The 22,193-nt window shown below is 46.0% G+C and overlaps 1 non-coding gene across 1 annotated transcript; it reads left to right on the top strand.

Annotated features, from left to right (window-relative positions):
• Positions 1-4,016: 4,016 nt before the first annotated feature.
• Positions 4,017-4,154, top strand: LOC114815795. Its single transcript, XR_003763597.1, has one exon. It is a non-coding gene; the product is annotated as a small nucleolar RNA SNORA7 (small nucleolar RNA).
• Positions 4,155-22,193: the final 18,039 nt, after the last annotated feature.

Here is a 22,193-nt window from a genome sequence, read left to right as displayed (position 1 = left end):
TTGTTTCTAAACAACTCTGGAGGGAATCCTGTAAGTTGTTCTCTAAGTTCACCTGCCAATGTAGCAAGCTAGTTACCAGTCACTCCTCTACCACCTCCCCTCCCGCATCGGGGCCACTAGCAGGCATGAGAGGGGATTCCAAGTTCCCCCAAAGGCTCTGGAAATCCTCTCAAAGTCTTGGTGCTCAACCTTCTGAGTACATCTTTCCCACTAAGGGAATCAATCAGTGGTATTCGCAGAGTGCTTACTCTATGCAGAGCACTATAGTAATTGCTTGGGAGGATACGATACAGCAGAGCTGGTAGACAGGGAATACGCTACTTTAAAGTTCGCTAAGGATAAGCTAGAATTCGTGTCCTGGCAGTAAATCCCAGCCCCTAGATTGGCTTTCCCCTTTCATTGGATATGGCTGTCAAAGTCCAGAGCTGGCATGCCGTTAATGACAGTGATGTACCTGTCTGGGAATCATTAGCTCCCAGCTGGGAGAATGACCTCCCTGGTGATTAATCCCCAAATAAGTAAATCACCGCCTCTCTGCTCAAACGATTCCATTTCTTTCTGAAGACCGTAAATCATTAGACAACATTCTGACCAGTCTGGGGAAAGGCAGCCAGAAGATCAGATGCAGCAGTTCGCACGCTCCAACACTTGTACGCCCTGTCGGCTAACTCAGGGAGTCCAGGCGTGTCTTTATTATCCCTGGTTGGCAACGAATGTTCAGAGGCAGGACGAGAGTGCGTGTAATAATCAATCAAGCAATCTATCAATCAATCATATTTATTGAGCACTTATGGTGAGCAGAACACTGTGCTAAGCACTTGAGAGAGTACAATATACCAGAGTTGTTAGGCGCTCCCCCTGGCCACAGTGAGTTTACAGTCTAGATGTGGGGGAGAGACAATGATACAAATAAATTACAAATATATACAAGAGTGCTGCGGGGCTGAAAGGGATGAATAAAGGGAATAAATCCAAGTGCAGGGGTGACACAGAAGGGAGTGGGAGAAGAGGAAATGAGAACTTAGTCAGGCAAGCCCCCTTGGAGGAAATGTGCTTTCAATAAAGCTTTGAAGGTGGGGAGAGTGATTGTCTGTCAGACAGGAAGAAGGGGGACATTCCAGGCCAGAGGCAGGATGTGTGGCTGAGAGGTGGGTGGCGAGATAGAAGAGATTGAGGTGCAGTGAGTAGGTTAGCATTAGGGGAACGAAGTGTGTGGGCTGGGTTGAAGTAGGAGAACAAAGAGGAATATTAATAATAATAATATTTTCAAAGTGCTTACTAAATGCCACTGTTCAAACTCTGGTGTAGATAGAAAATAATCAGGTCAGACTCCTTCTGCTCCTGCCCCACAAGGGGCTCACACTCTAAAAAGAAGGGAGTATATTTTATCCCCACTTTACAGACAGAGAAAATAAGGCACCGAAAAGTTAAGTGACTTGCCCACGGTCACTCAGCAGACAAGTGGGGGAGCTTCTTGATTCCCAACTCCTGTCTCATTCATTTTATGAGGGGAAAGGCTGAGTCTCTTGGATTTTTCCCACAGAAACTCCAAAGAGATCCCCAAGAATCAACTTCAGTTTACCAAAAAAGAAATAAAAGAAAATACAGTATGTTCTTTTTATTCCTACCGACCAGATTCACTAGCACGTGGGGCCCCCAGAAAATGGGACGAGGGTCTTCTCATGATGCTTTTTTCCTGTCAACTTGGCACTATCTTTCAGAGGGGAGAATGGAGGGTTTTTCTATATCTGTTAAGTGTTTACTCTGTGTCAGGGCACTGTAATGAACTGTACTGAACCATACTGTACTGTACTAAACTGAACTGTATTGTACTGAACACTGAACAAGCTAATCAGGTGGGGCACAGTCCATGTCCCATTTGGGATTTACAGTGTTCATCCCCATTTTCCACATGAGGGAACTGAGTCACAGAAAAGTTAAGTGACTTAACCAAAGTCACACAGGAGTCAAGTGGCGGAGCGGAGATTAGAACCCAGGTCCTTATGACTTCTAGGCCAGTGCTCTTTCCGTAATAAATTCATATCATTGCCTTTGAGAATCTGAAAGTGAGGTGCTCTAAGGACACTTCTCAGACTGTTCATTTTGCCCTTCTGGTGCCTGTTTAAATGGGCAATGTTCATGAACAATTCCCTAAACTCTCCTCAAGCCTCTCCTTCCTTTTGGCTGTTGATTCTTTTTTATTTCCTTCTGTTATGAAAAGGAGTTCAATGTCCTCTTCAAGGATGGTTATCACTTTATAGCCATCTGAGGTCAATTTCTGGAGCTTCATCAGAAAACCACTGCTGGGCCCATCACGACTGTGGGGAAACCAGGTCATTTCTGCTACCTTCTACTGCCCAGAAATCCCGATCTTCCTTCAGGACAGTGAGGTCCTCCTGGGGAAGCCTCTTTGGTGAGCTTCAGCTGCTCCCAAAGGATAGCATGGCCCCTTCTGAGCATCATGGGTCTCTTTTTATCCCGCAGAGCCATATACTATAATATAATAGTACCATATAATAAGGTAGTGATCATAGTCATTGTCTTATGCTTCCTGCCCCGTGGCGACTCCATGGATGCATCTCTCCCAGAATGTACCACTCTCCACCTGCAGCTATTCTGGTAGTGTATCCACAGGGTTTTCTTGGTAAAAATACTGAAATTGTTTACCATCGCCTTCTTCAATGCAGTAAATGTTGAGTCTCTGTCCTCGATTCTCTCCCATGCCACTGTTGCCCAGCACAGGTGAGTTTTGACTTGTAGCAGATTGTCTTCCACTCGCTAGCCACTGCCCGAGCTAGAAGTGGAATGAGTAGGCCTCGGCTTGACTCTCCCTCCCATAGCCGAGACTGGCAAGGCACTGGAGAGAGGAATAATCACAGTAATAATGTGGTATTTGTCAAGTGCTTCAGCCAGATAGTGTACAAAGCACTGAAATATATATCGACAGAGACTGGTGCATTCTCTTTCCCACATGGAGCTCATGGTCTAAGTAGGAGAAAGAACGGATATTTTAAGCCTATTTTAACAGATGAGGAAACCGAGGCACAGAACAGTTGAGTGGCTTGTGCAAGGTCACACATTAGGGAAGCGGAAGAGCGGGGATTATAACCCAGGTCCTCTGACTCCCAGGTCCGTGCTCTTTCTATTAGGCCTGGTGAGGGAAGGCTGTGTCTTTTCATTCCATTTTAGGCCCCACAGAGCTAATAATAATTGTACTATTTGTCTAGGACTTTCTGAGCACCGAGCACTGGTATAGATACATAACAAGTAGATTAGACACAGTCCATGCCTGACCTGGGTCTCACAGTCTAAGAGGGAGAGAGAAAAGTGATTTAAGCCCCATTTTACAGATAAGGAAACTGAGGCCTGGAACAATTAAGTAGTGTAATAAGCTCTTAGAAATGCAGAGCACTCTACTAGAGTTGCTGCCCAGAGCACCAGGAAGCATCATGGTCTTGTGGATGGATCTGGGGGTCAGAAGGACCTGGGTTCTAATTCCGGCTATACCACTTTCTGCTCTGTGACCTTGGGCAAGTCACTTAATTTCTGTACCTCAGTTGCCTCATCTGTTCGGTGGGGATTAAGACCGTGAGCCCTATTTGGGACAGGGACCCATGTCCAGCTAGATTAGCTTGTATCTACCCAAACATTAGAATAGTTCTTGACACACAGTAAGCGCTCAAACAATATCATCATTTTATTTTAAATTAAGTGACTCGTCCTGTCACACAGGGGAACGGTGCGGCGGAACTGGGATTGGGACCGAAATCTCCTGTCACTCGCTCTTGTACTCTCTCTGCTAGGCCACGCTGCTTCTCTTTGGGGACCTGCATCCAGTAACCTTCCATAGAATATTGCTGATAAGAAGGATGATCCTTATGGTTGACCTTCAGCAAATCAAGATGAAGACCAAATACACAGTAACCAAGTGCTGTCTCGCTCTTCTTGGGGGTAGAAATCATCTTGTGCCCTGCAAGGAACTGGTCACTTAATAGGGTATTTGTAAAGCACTTACTTTCCTCTCAGGGTCGCAAGTGGTGAGTTTCCAGTACTCTACCAGTCACAACTACAGGAGGGAGAGTCAAGCAGAGGCCTGTCCATTCCATTCCTAGCTTGGGCAGTGGCTAGCGAGTGGAAGGCCATCTGCTACAAGTCAAAACTCACCCATGCTGGGCAGCAGCGACAGGAGAGAGTCGAGGGCGGAGACTCGAGTTGACTACGCGGAAGGAGGAGATGCTAAACCACTTCTGTATTTTTACCAAGAAAACTCTATGGATACCAGAATGATAGCAGATGAAAACGGGACGTTCTGGGAGAGATGTGTCTATGTCATCGCCATGGGTCAGACATGACTCGACGGCATAAGACAACAAAGTGCTTACTGGCAAACACTTTTTTAAGTGCGGGGGTAGATAAAAGTTAGGTTGGACACAGTCCCCATCCCACATAGGGTTCACAGTCTAAAAAGAAAGGAAAGCAGCCATTTCATTCTCATTTTACAGATGAGGAAACTGAGGCTCAAAGAAGTTAAGTTTCTTGCCCAAAGTAACACAGCAGGTAACTGGCAGAGCTGGGATTAGAACCCAAGTCCTGTGACTCTCAAAACACGCGCACTTTCCACTAGGTCCTACCGTTTTTCTCTTAGGAATTCAAACCCTTTGGGCATCTCGTGGTGTGAAACGGGCTTTGAAAAGGCAGTCTGGTCCTGCTCACAGAGAGAGCACACAATTAGAACAGAGAGATGTTTCTCCTCTCTGGGAACTAGTTTCTCTGGGCTGAACACAGCTTCCCTTGTTTCAGGTTGAATTGCAAAACACCCTTGATCTACTAAGGGAAAGTGGCCTATTAAGAGCCAGGAGTTTCTCTGCATTCCTTCCAGGCCCTGCGGTGTGACTGCCCCATAAGAAGCCAGAGGGATAAATATTCTATTGTAACAATCACAATCCACAATTTTCATTGTCACGGCCAAGATCTTCAGTGACCACAGTGATGTAACCAGTTAAATCAAGAATAAAAGGACTTAAATAATTCAGTGGACTTACAGTAACAACAACAATAATAATAATAGTAACTATGGTATTTATGAAGCATTTACCAAGAAGCTCGTTATGGGCAAGGAATATGTCTGTGTCTATTGTACCCTCCCAAGCGCTCAGTACAGTGCTCTGCACACAGTAAGCGTTCAATAAATATGGTTGAATGAATGAATGAATATAATTTAATCAGGCTGGACATAGTCCTTATATCACCTGAGGCTCACAATTTAAGAAGGATGAAGAACAGGTATAGAATCCCCACCTTACAGTTGAGGAAACTGAGGCACATGAGCTAGTCATGACAGGTCAAAATGGTGATTTGAGGAAGTGTGAAAATGACCTTTTTGGGCCCCTTTGAAACTCTGGAGGTTAAGGGACCAAGTGTGCTGATGGCTATGGCCCAGCAAATCTGTTTTGCCCAATTGTCCAAGTGGGCCCGGAAGGAGAGTTTGGGAGTATGTTAGGAGCATTTGAGGTATCAAGTGGTTGGCTACATTTAACAAAACCTATGAATTATTTTTGAGCGAGATTAAAAAGACTACTCGTTCCATTTTTCCCTGGCTTTTTTTTTGGTAAGGTCTTGAGTCCTTTCCGCATAGCTTTAAGGGGAATGAAAGGAATTTGAAGAAGCCTACACCTACCTCCCTGCCAACTGCATCTTCATTCCTTGCGATCAACTTCTGGCTTTGTATCCAACCTCCACCTGCCTCTTCCCAGGACTCTTTTCAAACTCTCCTGTTCAAATAGGCAGGAATATGCTCCGAGTTGGGGAGGGGGCTGCGAATAAGGTTTCCGGCAAATTCCAACCCCTTTCTCGTAGGAACCCCTTCTTTGGCCTCCCTTGAAGGTCTGAATTTCCAACTTCCCTCCCTGTTTATTTCCAGACTTGTCAGCACATGGCCTGGTAGTAACAGACCTCATATGGCTTTGGACTGATTAGAATGGGGAGTTGGAATTTCTTCAGAATCACCGGAAAAGGACAAAAGGAAAACTCAAGCCCTATTCCACCTTCTTCCAGTTTCCTTCAATTCTTCCAATGTACCAAAGTTCCAAGTTAATCATAGAGTTACAATGGCAGTGAGGTTTACAGTAAAGTGGGAAGGGGTGGAGGGAAGGAAAATGAATCAAACAATCAATTCATAAGGGGTAGAATTGGCAATTTTTTAAACCTCAGCAAAACTCCCTGATCATCCACCTTCACCATTATCATTCTCGTTCAAGATTACACATAGAGTTGTCCTGTATTTTTAAAGAAGATGTCACTGACAGTGAAATTCACCTAGGGTTCATTTAGAGTAAATAATTAAGGTATTTGTTAAGCGCTTTCTATGTGCCAGGCACTGTACTAAACGCTGGGATGGACACAAGCAAATTGAATTGGCCACAGTCCCTGTCCCACGTGGAGCTCACATTCTCAATCCCCATTTTATAGATGAGGTAAGTGAGGGTCAGAGAAGCTAAGTGACTTGCCTAAGGTCACACAGCAGACAGGTGGCCGAGTCAGGATTAGAACCCGTGACCTTCTGACTCCCCAGCCCACGTTCTATCCACTGTTGCGGCTGGATATGTCAGGCCACAGGGATTTAAAAAGAAGCAGTGTGCAGGCTTACAAATTTTAGAATGTCCTTACAGGCCTTCAATACTTCAATTCTTCAATCAGTAGTATTTATCGTGCACTTTCAGTGTGCAGAGCACTGTACTAAGTACTTGGGAGAGAACAATATAACAGAGTTAGTAGACACATTCCCTACCCGAAGGATCTTACAGTCTAGAGGGGGAGACAGACATTAAATTAAATTATCGATAGGTACAGTGGGAGTGAGGGAGGGGTTTTTGTTTTGTTTTAATGGAATTTGTTAAGTGTTTACTAAGAGGGAGGGGGCTTGGGGGTTTTTTAATGGAATTTGTTAAGCACTTACTATTTGTGAAAATCAAGTTTAAGACACTTTTACTAGGTTTCCAGTTTTGCTCAGTTGTTGTTGTTTTTTTAAAGCCATGGATAATATTTGGAAAAGCAAATTTGGTGGTTTGCTTCATGTCTGAGTTCAAACAAATAACATTCTTCCAATATTTTCAATTCTCAGAGAACCAGTTCCTCCAATAATGGAATCTCCCATCTGGTACAACAGATAACAATAATAATAATTATTATGGTATTTGTTAAGCACTTACTATGTGCCAGGCACTGTTCTAAGCACTGGGATAGATACAAGGTAATTGGGTAGCCCCTCATGGGGATCACAGTCTTAATCCTCATTTTACAGATGAGGTAACTGAGGCACAGAGAAGTTAAGCAGCTTGCCCAAGGTCACACAACGGACAAGTAGTGGAGCCGGGATTAGATCCCATGACCTCTGACTCACCAAGCTCGTGCTCGTTCCACTAAGCCACGCTGCTTCTCTAATAGAGACTGTTAGCTGAATCTGGTCTACCAGTGAATTTATTTAGTGACTTCTAGTAGTCACTAACAACCTATGTGATCTTGTGCAGGGAAACTGCACTTCCATTCATTTATCTGTTATTGATGTAAAACTGTAAACTCCTCAAAGGCAGGGACCGTGCCACCTATATTTATTGTAAGCTCCCAGTGTCTTATTAATGATGATGTGGTATTTGTTAATAATAATAATGACATTTGTGAAGCGCTTACTATGTGCCAAGGACTGTTCTAAGTGCTGGGTGGGGTGGGGGGGATACCAGGTAATCAGGTTGTTCCACGAGGGGCTCACTGGCTTAATCCCCATTTAAAGATGAGGTAACTGAGGCTCAGAGAAGTTAAGTGATTGCCCAAAGTCACACAGCTGATAAGTGGCAGAGCCGGGATTAGAACCCATGTCCTCTGACTCCCAAGCCCGTGCTCTTTCCACTGAGCCATGCTCCTTCTCTAAATTAAGTGCCTGCTATGTGTGAAGCACTGTTTTAAAGGCTGGGGTAGATATGAGTTGATCGGGTTGGACACAGTCCCTGACCCACATGAGGTTCACAGTCTAGGTAGGAGGGAGAACAGGTATCTAATCCCCATTCTGACACTTAAGGAAACTGATGCACAGAGACTTAAGTGACTTGCCCAAAGTCACACCGCAAGGAAGTTGCAGAACCAGGATAATGACCCAGGTCCTCTGACTCCCAGACCCACACTCTTTCCACCAGGACATGCTGCTTCGCAGCATGCTTTGTTACAGTTACAGTGCTTTGCACAAATAGATATCCCATGAATACTTTTGATTATTATCATTTATTTGTATCCTCGTGCCCTTTTGACTGTTGTCTTCCCCATCAAATTATCAGTTCCTCAAAGAGAGCAATCCCAAACAGAGAACGTTTCTGTCAACACTATTGTCTCGTATTCTCCCCACTGCTTAGTACAGTGTTCTACACATAGTAAATATTCAATAAATACCACTTGATGGATAAAGTTCAATGCTCAGCAAGCAGTAGGTGCTCAGTCAATCCTGTTAAATTGATGATCTGAGCACTGTTTATGGCTCTCTTGTTTTCTGGGTGGATTTACTGAATTTAAAATGAGCTATGATGTTACAAGGAGCTATCTGATTTATCTGATTCACTTTTGTTGATTTTTCTCTAAATTGATGCCAGTAGGGCAGCAACACCATTTGTGCAAATAAAGAGATACAAAACATTGTCCAGGATAAGTAAAATCATCAAACTAAAGGGCCAACCTCATACTGCTTCTTTCAGTGTGTTTTCATTTCTTTCCAGTGCCTTTTAAGAGGTGCATGAAGATGTATTTGTTCTCGCCCTTATTTTGTTTGGATGACCCAACACAGAGAGCTTTTGTGGATGTTTATTGAAGAGAACTGGAACACAGTCAAACCTTGTGCAAGATTGAAAATTCTTAGCTTGTTGTTGGAATGTGGAGTTTCAAAGCTGTAGTTTCTTCATGCCTTTTTGTTCCTAAGGAGCAAGTTTCATAGAAACGGGAGGTAGTTTAAATAACTTGAGATCTTCACGCTTCAAAAACGGCACTGACACAGTCCAACCAATTCCTCCTCCTCACTCTTGGACACCTCTCCTCAATTTCATTCTCTGCCTCTTCTAAATGATGCTCCTTTTTTTACTGTGGCCCTTCTATCAAGCCCTGATCTGGGTCCCCTACTATTTTCACTCGCTCTCTCCAGGAGCACATTTGCTCACAGGGCTTCAGTCAACACATCAAATTGGATGACTCCCAAATCTACCTCTCTAATCCTGACCCCCCCACCCGCAAGCAGCCCTCATTTCCTCTTCCCCTACTGTGTCACCCTTGCACTTAGATTTCCTCCCTTTATTCACCCCTCCCTCCGCCCTATTGCACTCATGTACGTATTTGTAATTTCATTATTAATATTAATGTCTGTCTCCCCCTCTAGACTGCAAGCTCTCTGTGGTCAGGGAACGTGCCTGTATACTGTTATATTCTACTCTACCAAATGCTTAGTACCGTGCTCTGCACACAGGAAGTGCTCCATAAATTCAATTGATTGATCGATCGATTTGTCTCTTATCTAACCCAGCATCCAGCTTCTCCCCTTGCCTTCAAGACATCTCCACCTGGATAATCCCAAGGTACTTCAAACCTATTATGCTGTTATGTCCCAACAGAGTCCATTAGGGATGAGGTCGGGGTGTGTGATTCAGTTTTACAGATGGAATAAACCATGATATTCAGAATCACAGTAGGAAAGCATTTATTAGCATAGGGGAAAACATTAACAGTAAAGGATCTTGTTTCTGTTAAGCCCTCCACTCAGGGGCAATGAGATCTCTGACATTATTTAAGCCCTCATTGCAGGGACATTGAGAATTACCTACCCCAGGATGATCGGTCCTGTCCGGTGTTCAGGTTCTTAATGGTATATCCCCCAGCCAAGAGGTCTCTTAGGACCGGTCTGTCTCTGCCTTCCCTTCAGAGGACGTGAGTAGCCAAATATGGGTGAGAAGAAGATCTCTCCTGCCCAGGATGTCTCGGTTGTCCTTTAGGAGAACAGTGAGCAGCAGCGACAGGCTTCCCCCAGCCACCAAGGATTTATACTTATGCTTGGTGACTGTTACATCAGAGCTTCTTCCACTTAATGTCCCTAATCTACTAATTACAGTTCCACTGTCTTCTACTCTTAGAAGCATATTGCCCGGACCCCTATGGGTTTGTTAATATTTAGGTCTTTCTTGGAGGCTACCGATCTGGCTCACCTGGGATCACAGGACATTAAATTTAACACGGTGTTTACATGAGGTGCAAACTGCACACTTCCCCCACCTAAATCTGAACTTCTCATCTTCTCTCTTAAACCTACTCTTCCTTGTAGCTTTCCCATCTTGGTCATTAACACCACTATCTCCAGAAGCTTGCAATCTCCACATCATCTTTGACCCTTCGTTGTCCAGCAAAAGTCCCGTTGAACCTACTGCCAAAGTCTGCTCGCATCAAGCATCAGCCTTCTTGCCGCACTCCCTGCCTTCAGCCTCCCCCCACTCCAATCTATACTACCACATGCTGCATGAATCGTCTTCTTACGGAGTCACTCAGCACATCTCTCCACTCCTCAAGCGAAGTGGCTTAGCGGCAAGAGCCCGGGAGTCAGAGGGCGTGAGTTCTAAACCCGGCTCTGCCACTTGTCAACTGTGTGACTTTGTTAACTGTGTCACTTAATGTCTCCAGGCCTCAATTCCCTCACCTGTAAAATGGAGATTGAGACCGCGAGTCCCACTGGGACAATCTGATTACCTTGTATCTCTCCCAGCACATAGTAAGCACTGAATAAAAACCGTCATTATTGTTATTATTATTATTATTGTTATTCTTGAGTCCCTCCATATCAAACAAAAAATGTTCCGAATCAACTGCGAGGTTCTACCAATTCAATTCACCATATTTTTCTGCCCTCTTCACCTGCTACTCCACAACTAACGCTCTTTGTTCTTCCGAGCCAAACTTCTAACTGGGCCTTGGCTTGAGACCCCCTTCCTCCCTGAATCCAACAGGCCCCAGCTCTCCCCAGTGGAAAAACGTTGACCGGCCGGTAAAGAAATGATTCAGGTCCTCAGTAATCACATCTTGAAAAAAGCTACAATGCAGAAGGTGAAATCAGTGAGCAGGCTCTTTCAACTGATGACAGCATAATTTAAGTTAACATGGTCTCCTCCTGTTGCAAAACCTCCTCACAACAAAAGAGAAAGTAGAAAAGCGAGAATCCTTCTAATGCTTATTTATTTCCAACTGAACAAATTGTTTAATGATGCCCGGTCTGATAATCCAGGCTCTTAATAACGGACTCTAGCTATTTAAAGATTGCCATCGTATTCCATATTGGTGATCCTGGCTAGATAACGGAAAACGATGGTATTTATTAAGTGCTAAGCACTGGGTTAGATTCAGGGTACTTCGATCAATCTGAGATCCGGTCCCACAGTGGGTTTTATAAACTGTCAGGTCACAGATTGGTTCAGACCAGACCCCCGACTCACACACCTCCACCCCCACCCCCACCCTCCAGAGGCATTTGGAATTCTCTGGGAAGGGACTGGCTTCCGACTAATAGGGTGAAAAGCTCCATCACCAAGGAACCGACCTGAACTCTGGTTTTGGGGTGAGCGGGGGAATTTAGTTGTTTTGAACCTCGTTCCAAATCAGGCTACAGGAATGAGTTCTGCCTCTGAGACCCAGCTAGAATAATATCTCTGTGCCAGGGTATTTTCCTCCCTCTCCAAGCTGTATTCAGGACAAAAAGGGAGGTCAGTTTGGGTTAATTTGGTCAGGAGCATAAACTGTGGATGCTTTAAGCTTATACCTGAGTTTCAGAGTTCTGCTAACAGCCATTCATGCCGTGGTATTTACTGAGCGCTTACTGTGTGCAGAGCACCGTACTAAACACTTGCCTTGCCCAGCCGCATAGCTGTGTGATGGCCATTGTAAAACCGTCAGTAGATATAGTTACCTTGCAAACTTCTACCTCAGTATTCTAAATTATGATCCCTCTATGTGTGTTATTAATTCAATTCTCATTATAATCTTGCCTTGTTTGGGAGAATCACTCAATTATGGCCGCTGGGACCCAGATATCACTGACTTAGAGGAGAGTTCTCAGTTACTTTCCTTCTCTTATACTTTTGAATATAGGATAACTGATCTTGGTCCGGATTTGTAGGTATATAATAAGGCAACTTCAAATTCCATCCAGAAAGCTGAAAAGGTCCGAGGATGCTAACAGAGAAAAAGTATTTTATCCCCAGTTTTGAGATGAGGAAACTGAGAACAGAGAAATTGAGCAACTTGCCCAAGGTCACACAACGGGTAAGTGGCCGTTCCGAGACCAGATCCTGGATGTCCAAAACTCCCAGCCCTGTGTCCCTTACAGACATTAACAAACTTAACTTATCTGTGCCTCAGTTACCACATCTGTAAAATGGGGATTAAAACTGTGAGTCCCATGTGAGACACAGATCATACCTGACCTTGAATTCACCCCAGTGCTTAGTACAGTGTCTGGTACATAGCAAGCACTTCACAAATACCATTTTTTAAAAAATGACAGCTAGCCATATGGGTTTATCAAGTACTTTTTAAAAAAATGGCCAAGAGAAGGCTTTGGAGGTAGACACTGGCTTTACCTTGAGCTCTGACCTCAGACTTTCTCCTCTGCTGTCAGTACGGTGAATTTTTTTCCTTTCCTCTTTCCTTCGCGATGTCACTTTCTCTAATTTCACTTGACCTCCATAATTCCTGTCTTTCTTCCTTCCTGTCTCCCTTTGTCGACCTATTAAAACTGGCTGAATCCCTGCTCCGACCGAGCTCTGCACCAAGACCTTGCAATCTATTCCAAGCACCGCTCACAGGCTGTAAAAGTTAGATTAGCTCTTGGAAATCGCTATCCCCGGAAGATGGGGTGTAACTAATGAAACAGTGAATTAATCAATATAGGTGCGTCCAATCGGGGATAGGACTTTTATTCATTCATTCATTCAATAGTATTTATTGAGTGCTTACTATGTGCAGAGCACTGTACTAAGCATTTGGAATGTACAAATCGGTAACAGATAGAGACAGTCCCTGCCCTTGACGGGCTTACAGTCTAATCGTGGGAGACGGACAGACAAGAACAATGGCAATAAATAGAATCGAGGGGAAGAACGTCTCATTAAAACAATAGCAAATAAATAGAATCAAGGTGATGTACATCTCATTAACAAAATAAATAGGGTGATGAGATATATACAGTTGAGCGGACGAGTACGGTACTGAGGGGATGGGACGGGAGAGGGAGAGGAGCAGAGGGAAAGGGGGGAGAAGAGGGTTTAGCTGCGGAGAGGTGAAGGTGGGGGTAGAGGGAGCAGAGGGAAAAGGGGAGCTCAGTCTGGGAAAGCCTCTTGGAGGAGGTGAGCTTTAAGTAGGGTTTTGAAAAGGGGAAGAGAATTAATTTGGCAGAAGTGAGAAGGGAGGGCATTCCAGGACCGCAGGAGGACGTGGCTCAGGGGTCGACAGCGGGATAGGCGAGAACGGGGGACGGTAAGGAGGTGGGCGGCCCGTTGTTGGGAAGGGATTGTCTCTATATGTTGCCGAATTGTACTTTCCAAGTGCTTAGCTCTGCACAGAGTAAGCGCTCAACAAATACGATTGAATGAACAAATGAATGAATGGGAGGGAGATAATTTCTAATAGGCCTCTTTGCTCCTCCCAAGCCAATCTTCTATCCCACTCTCTACCCTCCCACCTCCGTCTCCTCACTCACCCTGTCTTTAAAAGATTTGAAACCTATTTGCCCTCATGGTGTTAACGGTGCCTTTTAAAAATATTTCAAAAATGATCACAGATTTTACCACCAAAAGGGGAGAAATACTCGCTGACAATGGGATCTCCTGTCTGGAACGATTTACAGAGTGTCTACTGTGTGTAGAACACTGTACTAAGCACTTAGGAGAGTACAGTAGATTGGATAGACATGATCCTTGTTCACAAGGAGCCTAGAGTCTAGTAGGGGAGACAATTACTAAAATATATTTTGGCTTGGGGGGTGGGGGGTGAATATCAAGTGTTTAAAAGGTACAGATCCAAGTGCATAGGTGATGCAGAAGGGAAAGTGAGTAGGGTAAATGAGGGCTTAGTCAGGGAAAGCTTCTTGGAGGGGAAGTGATATTAGTAAGGCTCTGAAGATGGAGATGGACTGTTGGATTTGAAGAGAGAGGGAATTGGGGGCCAGAAGAAGGTCACGATTGCCCATTCACCTCCATATCAAACAAAAAATCTTCTCCATTGGCTTCAGTGCAGTCCATCACCTCACCCCCTCCTACCTCATCTCACTTCTTCTCTCCTACAACCCAGCCTACACATTTTGCTCCTCTAGTGCTAACCTTCTCACTGTACCTCCATCTCATCTGTATCGCCGCCAACCCCTAGCCCGCATTTCTGCTTCTGGCCTGGAATGCCTTCCCTCCTCTAATCTGACAGACAACCACTCTACCCCATTTCAAAGCCTTATTGATGGCACATCTCCTCCAAGAGGACTTCCCAGGCTAAGCCCCACTTTTCCTCATCGCCCACTCCCTTTGGTGTCACTCCCAGCCCCAAAACACTAATGTTCATACCTGTAATTTTATTTATCCCTTTGCTCTTTCCCGCTCCCAACCCCAAAGCACTTATGTACATATCTGTAATTTTATTCGCTTGTATTGCTATCTGTCTCCCCCACTCTAGATGGTGAACTCATCGTGGGCAGGAAATGTCACTGTTTATCATTGTATTGTACTTTCCCAAGGGCTTAGTACAATGTTCTGCACACTGTCAGTGCTCAATAAACATGATTGAATGAATGAATGAATGAACGTGGGCAAGAGGTTGACAGCAAGATTGATGAGATAGAGGTATGCTGAGAAGGTTGGCATTAGAGGACTGAACTGTGTGGGCTGGGTTGTACTAGGTTGGACTGGGTTGTACTGGGCGGTTGGGTTGGAGAAGCAGTATGGCTCAGTAGCAAGAGCACGAGTTCGGGAGTCAATCGTCATGTGTTCTAATCCCGGCTCTGTGACTTATCAGCTGTGCAACTTTGGCCCAGTCACTTAATTTCTCTGTGCCTCAGTTACCTCATCTGTAAAATGGGGATTAAGACTGTGAGCCCCACTTGGGACAACCTGATTACCTTGTATCTATCCCAGCACTTCCCTGGCACATAGGAAGTGCTGAACAAATACTATTATTGTATTATTAGCCTTTATCCCCATTATATATGAACCTGAAGCACAGAGAGGTTAAGCAATTTGTCTAAGGTCATCCAGCCAGCCAGTGACCAAGGTGGGACTATTATTAGGCCTCAGAGTTCCTGACTCCCAGCACTATTCTCCTTCCACTTGATCTCTGTTTCCAAATTATTTAATTCTGAATTAATCTAAACTTTCACCAAACTACTCTGGCATTCAGATAGGTCCATGATTCTGTTCTGGTTTCATTTAGAAACAAACCATGAAGAGCCTTATGCTAGCTTAATTTTGACTTTATTTGAATTAATAAATTAACATTTTCATTTTCATTTATTTTAATTGTTACTTTCTCATGTTAAATGCCAGAATGTGTAGAAATAAAGTTCGTACCAACAGCAGGTAAAACATCTTGCATCCGGAAGCTCGGAGAAGGGAAGCAATTCGTTCACTAATCTACCTGAAATCAAGAGAAGCAGAGTGGCTTAAAAGACAGAGCCCGGGCTTGGGAGTCAGAGATCATGGATTCTAATCCCGCCTCTGCCACTTGTCAGCTGTGTGACCTTGGGCAAGTCACTTAACTTCCCTGTGCCTCAGTTACCTCATCTGTAAAATGGGAATGAAGACTGTGAGCCCCATGTGGGACAACCTGGTGACCTTGTATCTACCCCAGCACTTGGTGCCTGGCACATAGTAATCGCTTAACAAATACCAACTTTATTGTTATTATTATTACTAAACCCTCAGAAGAAATCCTTGTCACGATAAATGGTAGGTTGAGATGTCTAGGATGATGTATAATGTGCACTGCTCTTCATAGTCTTAGAGCAATAGTCTTAGAGAGACAGCAATCATTACAGTGTGGTTCTTAGTAACTGCAGGTTTCATCAGCCATAGCATCATATGAACTCAGAAAAATCAATGTCTGTGCACTGGAAAATTAGAAAAACACATGACTGAGCTTAAGTTGAAAGCATTTAATTAATGGGGTACCGAGATCCACTAGGTCAGCCTCAGAGATTGGATCATTTGGGTAAAACCTGATGATTGAGGCCCTGAGGAATCATGTCGGATCTAACTCACTGCATTCTGGGCCAGTTTGGATCTTTAACAGGGCAAGATAGAGCTGAAAGTCAATAACGCCGCTGACCCTTCTTCGGTGAGTACTCCCCACACTAAGCTATAGAAACCAAATAGAGAACAATAGTGTTATCATTATGGTATTTTTCATTATGGTTTTTGTGAAGTGCTTCCTATGTGTCGAGCACTGTTCTAAGCACTACGATAGATATAAGTTAATCAGGTTGGATACAGCCGCTGTCCCACATGGAGCTCAGAGTCGACGTAGCTGGGAGACAGGCATTGAATCCTCATTTTTGAGATGAAGAAACTAAGGCATAGAGAAGTTAAATGACTGGCCCAAGGTCACACAGAGCTGAGATTATAAACTAGGTCCTCTGAATCTCAGATCCGTGCTCTTCCCACTAGGTCATCTCAACCATTTCATCTTGCCATTCCCAAAGCCATCTCAGAACCCCATAGTCACTTCATAAACAGATTTGTGTGTATTTCTTCAATAACTTGTCCTTGTTTTCATCTAGGTTCATGCACTTAGTAGAGTGCTTTGGACACAATAAGCACCTAAAAAATGCTCATATGGCTTTAATTTTTCCCTAGCATCTAGTTCAGTGTGCTTATAATACATATTCAATAGATACTATTGAAGATGATGATGATAAAGATGATGATGATGACGATGAAGATGATGATTATGGTTAAGTCCAAATATGGTAGAATGGTGTCTAGGAAATGTAGCATACAAGTAGGAAAAGAAGGAGAAGAAGAAGGAAGAAGAGGAAGAGGAGGTGGAGAAGAAGGAGAAGAAGGAGAAGGAAGAAGGAGGAGGAGGAGAAAAAAAGAGGAGGAAGAAGAGAAACAGGAGGAGGAGGGGAAAAAGGAGGAGGAGGAGGAAGATGAAAGAGGAGAAGGAACACTGTGAAAATTCCTTGTCCATGAGGAGCTTCCATTCTAATGGGAGACAAATATAAAAACATTTTAAACTAGAATGGTCAAAATAAAAAATTCACTCATTCAATCATATTTATTGAGTGCTTACTGTGTGCAAAGCTCTTGGGAGAGTAGAATATTCATTCAATAGTACTTATTGAGCGCTAACTATGTGCAGAGCACTGTACTAAGCGCTTGGGATGAACAAGTCGGCAACAGATAGAGACAGTCCCTGCCGTTTGACGGGCTTACGGTCTAATCGGGGGAGACGGACAGACGAGAACAATGGCAATAAATAGAGTCAAGGGGAAGAACATCTCGTAAAAACAATGGCAACTAAATAGAATCGAGGCGATGTACAATTCATTAACAAAATAAATAGGGTAATGGAAATATATACAGTTGAGCGGACGAGTACAGTGCTGTGGGGATGGGAAGGGAGAGGTGGAAGAGCAGAGGGAAAAGGGGAAAATGAGGGTTTAGCTGTGGAGAGGTAAAGGGGGGATGGCAGAGGGAGTAGAGGGGGAAGAGGAGCTCAGTCTGGGAACGCCTCTTGGAGGAGGTGAGTTTTAAGTAGGGTTTTGAAGAGGGAAAGAGAATCAGTTTGGCGGAGGTGAGGAGGGAGGGCGTTCCGGGACCGCGGGAGGACGTGACCCAGGGGTCGACGGCGGGATAGGCGAGACCGAGGGACGGTGAGGAGGTGGGCGGCAGAGGAGCGGAGCATGCAGGGTGGGCGGTAGAAAGAGAGAAGGGAGGAAAGGTAGGAAGGGGCAAGGTGATGGAGAGCCTTGAAGGCTAGAGTGAGGAGTTTTTGTTTGGAACGGAGGTTGATAGGCAACCACTGGAGTTGTTTAAGAAGGGGAGTGACATGCCCAGATCGTTTCTGCAGGAAGATGAGCCGGGCAGCGGAGTGAAGAGTAGACCGGAGCGGGGCGAGAGAGGAGGAAGGGAGGTCAGAGAGAAGGCTGACACAGTAGTCTAGCCGGGATATAACGAGAGCCCGTAAGTCACTTAACTTCTCTGGGCCTCAGTTCCCTCATCTGTAAAATGGGGATTAAGACTGTGAGCCCCACGTGGGACAACCTGATTCCCCTATGTCTACCCCAGCGCTTAGAACAGTGCTCGGCACATAGTAAGCGCTTAACAAATACCAACATTATTATTATTATTATTATTATTAACAGTAAGGTAGCCGTTTGGGTGGAGAGGAAAGGGCGGATCTTGGCGATATTGTAGAGGTGAAACCGGCAGGTCTCGGTAACGGATAGGATGTGTGGGGTGAATGAGAGAGACGAGTCAAGGATGACACCGAGATTGCGGGCCCGAGAGACGGGAAGGATGGTCGTGCCATCCACGGTGATAGAGAAGTCTGGGAGAGGACTGGGTTTGGGAGGGAAGATGAGGAGCTCAGTCTTGCTCATGTTGAGTTTTAGGTGGCGGGCCGACATCCAGGTGGAGATGTCCCGGAGGCAGGAGGAGATGCGAGCCTGAAGGGAGGGGGAGAGGACAGGGGCGGAGATGTAGATCTGCGTGTCATCTGCGTAGAGATGGTAGTCAAAGCCGTGAGAGCGAATGAGTTCACCGAGGGAGTGAGTGTAAATGGAGAACAGAAGAGGGCCAAGAACTGACCCTTGAGGAACTCCAACAGTTAAAGGATGGGAGGGGGAGGAGGCTCCGGCGAAGGAGACCGAGAATGACCGGCCAGAGAGGTAAGAGGAGAACCGGGAGAGGACAGAGTCCGTGAAGCCCAGGTGAGATAAGGTATGGAGGAGGAGGGGTTGGTCAACAGTGTCAAAGGCAGCAAAGAGGTCAAGGAGGATTAGAATGGAGTAGGAGCCATTGGATTTGGCAAGAAGGAGGTCACGGGTGACCTTAGAGAGAGCAGTCTCGGTAGAGTGGAGGGGACGGAAGCCAGATTGGAGGGGGTCTAGGAGAGAATGGGAGTTAAGGAATTCTAGGCATCGATTGTAGGATTTTGGAAAGGAAGGGTAGTAGGGAGATAGGACGATAACTGGAGGGGGAAGTGGGGTCGAGAGCGGGTTTTTTTAGGATGGGGGAGACGTGGGCATGTTTGAAGGCAGAGGGGAAGGAGCCCTTGGAGATTGAGTGGTTAAAAATAGAAGTTAAGGAAGGGAGGAGGGCAGGGGCGATGGTTTTAAGAAGGTGAGAGGGAATGGGGTCCGAGGCGCAGGTGGAGGGGGTGGCACTTGCGAGGAGGGAGGAGATCTCCTCTGAGGATACTGCAGGGAAGGATGGGAAAGTAGGGGAGGGGGTCGGTGGGGGGGAGGGGAGAGGCGGAGGGGTGACTTTGGGGAGCTCAGACCCGATCGTGTTGATTTTCGTGAGGAAATAGGTGGCCAGATCATTGGGGGTGAGAGATGGGGGAGGGGGAGGAACAGGGGGCCTAAGGAGAGAGTTAAAGGTCCGGAACAATCGGCGGGGGTGACGGGCATGGGTGTCGATGAGGGAGGAGAAGAAGCTTTGCCTGGCGGAGGAGAGGGCAGAGTTAAGGCAGGAAAGGATAAATTTGAAGTGTGTGAGGTCGGCTCGGTGCTTGGACTTTCGCCAGCAGCGCTCAGCAGCTCGAGCATAGGAGCGTAGGAGGCGGACGGAGGAGGTGATCCAGGGCTGTGGGTTAGTGGAGCGAGAGCGGCGGAGGGAAAGGGGGGCGAGAGAGTCGAGATGAGTAGAGAGGGTGGAGTTGAGAGCGGAGACCCCATCGTCGAGAGTGGGAAGAGAGGACAGGGCGGCAAGGTGAGGAGAGATGCTATTGGAAAGACGGATGGGATCGAGAGAGCGGAGGTCTCCGTGGGGCAGTAGCGAAGATTTGCAGGGGGAGGGAGTGTGAGAGATGAGGCAGGTGAGAAGGTTATGGTCAGAGAGAGGGATTTCAGAGTCGGTGAGGGAGGAGATAGTGCAGCGGTAGGAGATGACGAGATCGAGGGTGTGACCGAGTCAGTGAGTGGGCACGGTATGGTGGAGGAGGTCGGCAGAGTCGAGGAGGGATAGCAGGCGGGCGGCAGAGGAGTCGTCGGGTACATCCGTATGGATGTTGAAGTCTCCGAGGATCAGAGTGGGCAGAGAGAAGGAGAGAAGGAAGGTGAGAAAGGGGTCAAGGTGGTTGAAGAAGTCGGAGGTGGGACCGGAAGGGCGGTAGATGACAGCGACAAGTAACTGGAGGGGGGTGGTAGAGGCGAATGATATGGGCTTCGAAGGAGGGGAAGGAGAGGGAGGGGGGAGGAGGGATAGTGCGGAAGCGGCAACGGGGCGAGAGGAGGAAGCCGACGCCTCCTCCCTTACCGGTGAGTCTGGGGGAGTGGGAGAAGGACAGGCCTCCGCCGGAGAGAGCGGCGGCGGAGACCGTGTCTTCGGGAGAGAGCCACGTTTCCGAAAGGGCGAGGAGGAGGAGAGAGCGAGAGAGGAAAAGTCATGGATGAAAGGTAGCTTACCTGTAATAGAGCGGGGGTTCCAGAGGCCACACTTGAAAGTAGCTGTGGGTGCAAGGGGGGAGGGGGGGAAGGGCGGGCGGAGGGGAGGGTTTGGATGGGAAGGAGGTGGCGGGGCCCTGGACGGGGAGAGGGGGATGAGGGGTAGCGGTGGGACAAGAGGACTGGGATGGGGCGTGGGTGGGGAAGAGAGAAGGGGGGAAGGGGTGAGGAGGGGCTTTGGTGGGGGGAAGAGTAGGGGGAGGGGGAAGAGGGGTAGCGCTGGTAAAGTGGGGTTCTAGGGCGGGAGAGGGGAGGAGGGGAGGAGACAGAGGAGAGAGTGGGAAAGAGCTGAGCGAGAGAGGGGAAGGGGAAGGCGAGGATAGGAAGGGGCGGGAGGGGGGAGGGAGGGGAGGAGGGACATGGCGAGGCCAGAGAGGTGGGTGGCAGCATAACAACAAGCAGACACATTCCTGCCCACAATGAGCTCCAAGCGCTTAGTACAGTGCTCTGCACATAGTAAGCACTCAATAAATACTATTGAATGAATGAATGGAGGGGGGATTGAGTACACATTTGTGAGTAGATTATATATGATTACACATATATGAGTAGGTATATACGAGTACACATATATGTGTGGATATTGACAGTTTGACCTGTGTCTGCTGTTCTTTATTAATTGTTGTGTACATTTGCAATCCCTTTCCGTTAATGTTGGATTATTTTCTACTTGCGCATGCCTGACCCTTCTTTTAAATTTGGAATTCAGTGAAGGCAGGAACTGTGCCTGTCTATAGTAGAAGTAGTTTCCCCAGTAGTAATATTAGCAATAAAGAATCTTATTCAACACCCACTAGATGCAATGTACTGTACTAAGCCCTTGGGAAATATAAAATAAGCAAATGAAGCATTCCCTGCCCTCAAAGCGCTTTCTTTCTGATGGGAAAGGCAGTATTCACTAGCAATCAGAATTACTCACTGAATGAGCATCTGTTCAAAAGTGCTGAGGATGGGTATGGCAGCATGGCCTGGTGGATTGAGCACAGTCCTGGGAATCAGAAAGTCGTGGGTTCTAATCCCGGCTCCACCACTTGTCTGCTGTGTGACCTTGGGATAGTCACTTAACTTCTCTGTGTCTCAGTTGCCTCATCTGTAAAATGGTGATTAAGACCGTGAGCTGCATGTGGGACAGAGACTGGGTCCCACCCAATTATCTTCTATCTACCCCAGTGCTTAGAACAATGCCTGGCAAACAGTAAGTGCCAGGCATAATATCGTTATTATCATCATCATGATTATTATTAGTATAAGTATTATAAATAAGTTTGTAAACCTATGAATAGTGATAATAATTATTATTATAGTTTTTGTTGAACATTTACTAAGTGCTATGCTAAACACTAGTGTAGATACAAGATAATCCAATCCTCTACATTCCCTGTCTCACAGGAGGCTCATGGTCCAAGAGGGAGAGAGAATACGTATTGAATCTCCATATTAGAGAGGAGGAAAGTGAGGCACTGAGAAGTCAAGTGAC

This window comes from Ornithorhynchus anatinus, chromosome 12 (genome assembly GCF_004115215.2).
Source record: "Ornithorhynchus anatinus isolate Pmale09 chromosome 12, mOrnAna1.pri.v4, whole genome shotgun sequence".
Classification (NCBI taxonomy): Eukaryota; Metazoa; Chordata; class Mammalia; order Monotremata; family Ornithorhynchidae; genus Ornithorhynchus; species Ornithorhynchus anatinus.
Note: the sequence above shows the minus strand (reverse complement) of the source record. Positions and strands in the feature narration are given on the sequence as shown.